Below are 6007 nucleotides of genomic sequence, written 5' to 3' on the forward strand. Positions count from 1 at the left end.
GGGGCTCTGGAAGTCAGTCCTGCACATGAGGTCAGCAGCAGCAGCAGCTGGGTGATTGCAGTTACACAACAAAGCCAAAGCAAAAGGAGGCTCCCTCACTTCTTTCAGGCCTTTCCCTGGTGGTGCCCACCCAGCTGGACTCAGGGCACTGCTGGGAGATGGAGACTGCTTGGTGGAGTCTGAGTTGCCCTGAACACCTAAGCGCAGGCTGGCAGACCTGGTTCCTTCTCTCTCTAGAGCCTGAGTAATGCTCTCCGTGGAGGGTCAGGGGTGCTGTCCCTGGGATCAGAGCCAACCTGAACAGCTCTATAGGATTTTTACTTTGAAGAGGAGCCCCTTTTACAGAATACCTCATCTGTTTGCACCCTGTGGTCCTGAATTATCAGGCACAGTTCTACTCAGCTCCTTGAGCCCTCTTGCATCTTGAGCAGAGGAATCACAACATTTGTTTTCTATTTTTTGAAGTCTAGTAGTTAAAAAAAATTCATCTGGTGGCTATAAACCTGAACGGATGATAGCTGGAATGATGCAGTATCACCAGGTTTATTAAGGATGTGATTTTAATTTATTAATTGCTGTTAGTTTTCCAATTACTGACATGAAGGTAGGAATTGGGAACATGCTGCCTCCTGTTCAAAAAGGGAAGGACCATTCAGGTCTGACTGTAATTCCAGAAAATCACAACTGAGATGCCAATCGCAACACAACCAGACAGTTGTCAGAGCAAAGCCACTTGGCAATTCTGTCCTGATAAGTTAGAATGAGTTTTCACGGAAGTCTAGAGACTAGGCTCTGTATCTGAGTGATCAGCATGCAGGTGGTGGAAATGGTAGAAATGGAAGGGAAAGAGGCAATCTAAGGAAGATGTCTCTTTGTCTTCCCTAGGAGTTCTCAATTTGCACATCTAAGAATAGCCTTTTATTTGCAAATCTGCCCTATCTGCAATATAACATAGTACATATGTCCAATACCCAGATGAAAATTTAATTTTGTCAAGATAGTTAAACTGGAAATAAAGTGTTCTATTTATCAATGTAAAACGCATATTTAAAGTCATGAATGTTCTTTGAGATAACACAGAGATTATATATGCTTTGAAACTCTTTGCTAAGTATAAAGAGCATAGGATTTAGAAGAGAGATCCATCAATCCTGATATTTATGGAACAACGGAAGCATAGGGTCCTGTATAAAGGATTCAAGACTGACCAGAGGAGTCATAAGAAAATCAAATAAAAGTTGTAGGGCATCAACTAAGGATGAAATGAGTTTTATGTTTTGCTTTTAGTTTTTTTTTTAATAATTCAATGGTTTTTAGTAACTTTAACAAGATGTGCAACCATCACCATAAATCAGTTGTAGAACATTTTCACCCCCCAATAAGATTTTGATTCCTCATGCACATTTACAGCTAATCCCCATTTCTACCCCCATCCTCAAGCAACTACTAATCTACTTTCTGTCTCTATTACTATGCCTTTTCTGGACATTTCATATAAATTGAATTATATCATATATGACCTTGTGTCACTGGCTTCTTCTACTTAACCTAGTGTCTTTGAGGTTCATCCATGATGTGGCATGTGCCAGCAGTTTTACTCCCTTTTGGGGTGAGTAGTGTTCCATTTATGGATACACCACATTCTGTCTATTCATTCACCAGTTGATGGATATTTAGATTGTTTCCAGTTTGGGGCTATTATGAATGATGCTGCTATAAACATTTGCATACAATTCCTTGTGTAGACATACATTTTCACTTCTCTTGAGTAGACACCTAGTAAGAGAATTGCTGGGTCACATGGTAGTTTTAAGTTTAACTTTTTGAGAAACTGCCAAACTATTTTCTAAAGTGACTACATCACTTTACATTCCCACCTGCAATGTATGAGGGTCCTCATTTCTTCACATACTCACCAACATTTGTTATTGTCTTATTTATTATAGCCATTCCAGTGTATGAAACGGTATCTCATTGTGGTTTTTATTTGCATTTCCCTAATGACTAATGATGTTGAGCATCTTTTCAAAGTCTGATTAATCATTCTTATATCTTCTTTGGTGAAATATCTCTTCTTATCTTTTGCCCATTTTTATCAGTTTTTTTTTTTTTTTTTGGTCTTATTATTGAGTAGTAACAGATATAAGTCCTTTATCAGGTATCTATTTTGCAAGTATCTTCTCTCAGTCTATCTGTCTTTGTGGTATCTTTCAAAGTGCCAAATGTTTGAATTTTGATGAGGTCCAATTTAGCAATTTTTTTTGTTTTTTATGGACATGTTTTTGGCGTAGTATCTATGAGAAAGTTGACTAACCTAGTGCCTTGAAGATTTTCTTCTGCAGGTGCTGTTTTTTTAGCTCTTATATTTACGTATGTGATCCATTTTGAGTTAGTTTTTGTTTATGGTGCAAGGTGAGGGGCTAAGTTCGTCTTTTTGCATGTGGGTATCACCACTTGTTGACCAGACTGTCCTTTCACCCAATGAACTGCCTTGCTACCTTTGTCAAAAATCTTGATAACTGCTGTGCTCGCTTTGGCAGCACATATACTAAAATTGGACGATACCGAAGAGATAAGCATGGCCCCTGTGCAAGAATGACTCGCAAATTCGTGAAGCATTCCATATTTTTCAAGGTTGAGAAGGGATAGCGTTGACATGGTATGGGGTTGTTAACCATTGTCATGAAGTAATTTGTGTACCGACTGTTTAATAAGAAACTATTTGTTCTGTAAAGCTTCATCTAAAGTACAATAAAAAAAATAATAATAAATTTTTAAAAAATGATGCTTACTGACACTAGGCTAGACTTGACTGGCTAAAATACTAAAAAAAAAAATCTTGATAACTGCAGCTTTGTAGCAAGTTTAAATTTGATAAATAGAAGTTCTCCAGTTTGTTTTTCAAAATTATTTGATTATTTTAGGTGTTTTGCATTTCCATATACATTTTAATATCTGCTTGTCAATTTCTGCCACAAAAAAAAAACCTGATGAAATTTTGATAGGGATTACATTGACCCTATTGATCAATATGGGGAGAATTGCCCTCTTAACACTAATTGATTTCAAATTCATGAACATGGAATGTGTCTCCATTTATTTAGATCTGCTTCTATTTCTCTCAGCAAAGTGTTGCACTTCTTTAGCTAAATTTATTCCTAAGTATCTTATTCTTTAATGCTATTATATATGGAATTTTATTCTTAATTTCACTTTTAGATTGTTCTTTGTTTATATATAGAAATACAATTGATTTTTGTATATTCTTAATCCTGCTAACTTGCTTTACTTATTTATTAGTTCTAATAGTTTTTTAGTCAATTAGGATTTTCAATATACAAGATCACGTCATCTGAAAATAGAGACAATTTTACTTCTTTTTCTCCTATCTGGATGCCTTTAATTTCTTTTTCTTGACTGATTGCTAAAACTTTGAGTACAACGTTGATTAGAAGCAGCAAAAGTGGGCATCCTTGCCTTGTTCCTGGTCTTAGGGGGAAAGCACTCAATTTTTTCATTATTAAGTATAATGTTCATTATAGGATTTTAGAAGATGTCATTTGTCCAGTTGAGGAAGTTCTCTTCTATTCCAAGTTTGTTAGGAGTTCTTGTCATGAATGGGTGTTGGTTTTTGTCAAATGCTTCTTCTGCATCTACTGAGATGATCATGTGGTTTTTGTCCTTCATTGTATTATGTAATGTATTTTACATTAATTGATTTTTAGATGTTAAGCCACTATTGCATTCCTGGGAAAAGTACCACTTGGTCCTTGTGTATCTGATATGAAAATACCCAATTATGTTAACTATCCTACTTCTGATAAACTTTAGGTCATTTTTTGACTATTATAAATAATACTGCAATGAACACTTTTGCAGATTCTTCTGGTGCACATATGCATGCAATGATAAATAGGAGTTGAATTGCTATTAGGACATAGAAGATGCATATTTTCAATTTTTATAGATAATGCCAAACTATACCACATAGTGATTTTAGGGAGTTACACTCCTAATAACAATACATGAGTTTTTCAATTGTTCTAGATCCTCCCAACACAATGTCAAGTCTGTCTATCCCATTTTCCCCTGTCTGGTGGTGTGGGTTGTACCATACAGTAGTTTTAATTTGTATTTCCTTGATTACTAATAGAGACATTTCCATATATGTATTGGTCACTTGCATCTTCTTTTTTGTAAGGTGGCTATTCAAGGCTGTGTCTCTATTTTCTACCGGGTAGTCTTTCATTTCTTTAATGATTTTAAAGCATTCTCTATCTAATCAGGATAAAGGCATATATTAAAGGTTGATAATATATTTTCCCATCCTGCAGCCTGGATTTTCACTCTCCTAACACTGACTTTTGATGAACAGACGCACTAAATTTTAATATGATCAAATTTATCAATCTTTTCTTTCATGATTAGTAATGTTTTATTCTTGCTTAAGAAATCCTTTCCTACTTCAAAAGTAAAAAAGATATTATCATCCAACAGCCATATTGTTGAGGTCTTTATTACACCAGGAAGAGATTCTTGTGCCTAATGTGAGATAGGGATCAAGACTGTTTTTCCATAGATAAACACTTGTGCCAGCACTATTAGTGGAAAAAATTATCCTTCTATCAGAGCTCTGAGATTCTAGTTCTTTTAGATATCAGGATGTATACATGTATGGGCCTGTTTCTGGGCTCTATCCTCCTCATCAAGCTATTTATCTATTATTGACACAGTGCCACACTATCTTAATAATTATGACTTCAAATGAAATCTTGTTGATCTGGAATCCCCCTACCATGGTCTTTTCCTACAATACTGACTTGGCTTATTTTGGGCCTTTGGATTTCCAAATGAATTTTAGAGTCAGTTTGCCAAGATACACACACCTCTTATAGAACTCTGATTGGGATTGCTCTGAATACATACATTATTTTAGGGAAGATTGGTGTTTTTACTAAAGTGAATTTCCCAATCCACAAACTCAGGATGTGGATTCAAAGATTTATTTAAATCTTCTTTAATATCTCACAGTTGTTGACTCAGTTTTTTTTTAGCACTGTTATCACAGAAATACCACAGCTGGGTGGCTTTAACAAACAGAAATTTATTTTCTCACAGTTAGGTGGCTAGAAGTCTGAATTTAGGACACAAGCTATCGGGGAAGGATTTCTCTCTCTGTTGGCTCCGGGGAAAAGTCTTTTTTTCAGCTTCTGTTCTTTGGTTTCTTGATGATCTTCATGTGGCATGGCATCTATGTCCCCCATCTGTGCATCCTTGCTTCTGTGCCTAAACTGCTCCTTTTATATCTCAAAAGTGCTTGGCTTAAAACACACCCTACGCTGATACGGTCTCATTATCATAACAAAGAAAACCCTATTCCCAAATAGGCTTACGTCTACAGGTTATAAGGATTAGGATTTACAACCTCCATATTTTTTACAAGCCTCATATTTTTGGGGGACACAATTCAATCCATAACAGTTCTTTTTTTTCTATAGTTTTTTCTTCTCTTTCTTTTTTTGCATATAAATCTTGCACATCCTATTTTAAAGGTTTATTCCTAGGTACCTGGTATTTTTTAGGTTAATGCAAAGAGTATCTATATTTGATATTCTTTTCTGCAAGTATAGAAATAAAACAAATTTTTGTAAAGTCACTTTATATCCATAAACCTTGCCAAATTTTTCATTAATTCTAGTAACTTATGTGAGTAATATTTTGGCTGTTCTCATCTAAACACTATTGACTATGCAAAGGTATTCGACTGCATGCATCATAACACATTACAGATAACATTGTGAAGAATTGGAATTCCAGTACACTTAATTGTGATCATGCAGAACCTGTACATAGACCAAGAGGCAGGAGGTACTCCATGGTTTAAAATCAAGAAAGGTGTGTGTCAGGGTTGCATCCTTTCACCATACTTATTCAGTCTGTATGTTGAGCAAATAATCCAAGAAGCTGGACTATATGAAGAAGAATGTGGCATCAGGATTGGTGGAAG

The 6007-nt window shown here is 35.6% G+C and overlaps 1 non-coding gene across 1 annotated transcript; it reads left to right on the forward strand.

Annotated features, from left to right (window-relative positions):
- The first annotated feature begins 2524 nt into the window (after positions 1-2524).
- Positions 2525-2630, forward strand: LOC111819549 (U6 spliceosomal RNA). The gene has a single exon (XR_002823152.1). It is a non-coding gene; the product is annotated as a U6 spliceosomal RNA (small nuclear RNA).
- Positions 2631-6007: the final 3377 nt, after the last annotated feature.

Source organism: Trichechus manatus, unplaced genomic scaffold (assembly GCF_000243295.1).
Source record: "Trichechus manatus latirostris isolate Lorelei unplaced genomic scaffold, TriManLat1.0 scaffold00011, whole genome shotgun sequence".
Lineage (NCBI taxonomy): Eukaryota > Metazoa > Chordata > Mammalia > Sirenia > Trichechidae > Trichechus > Trichechus manatus.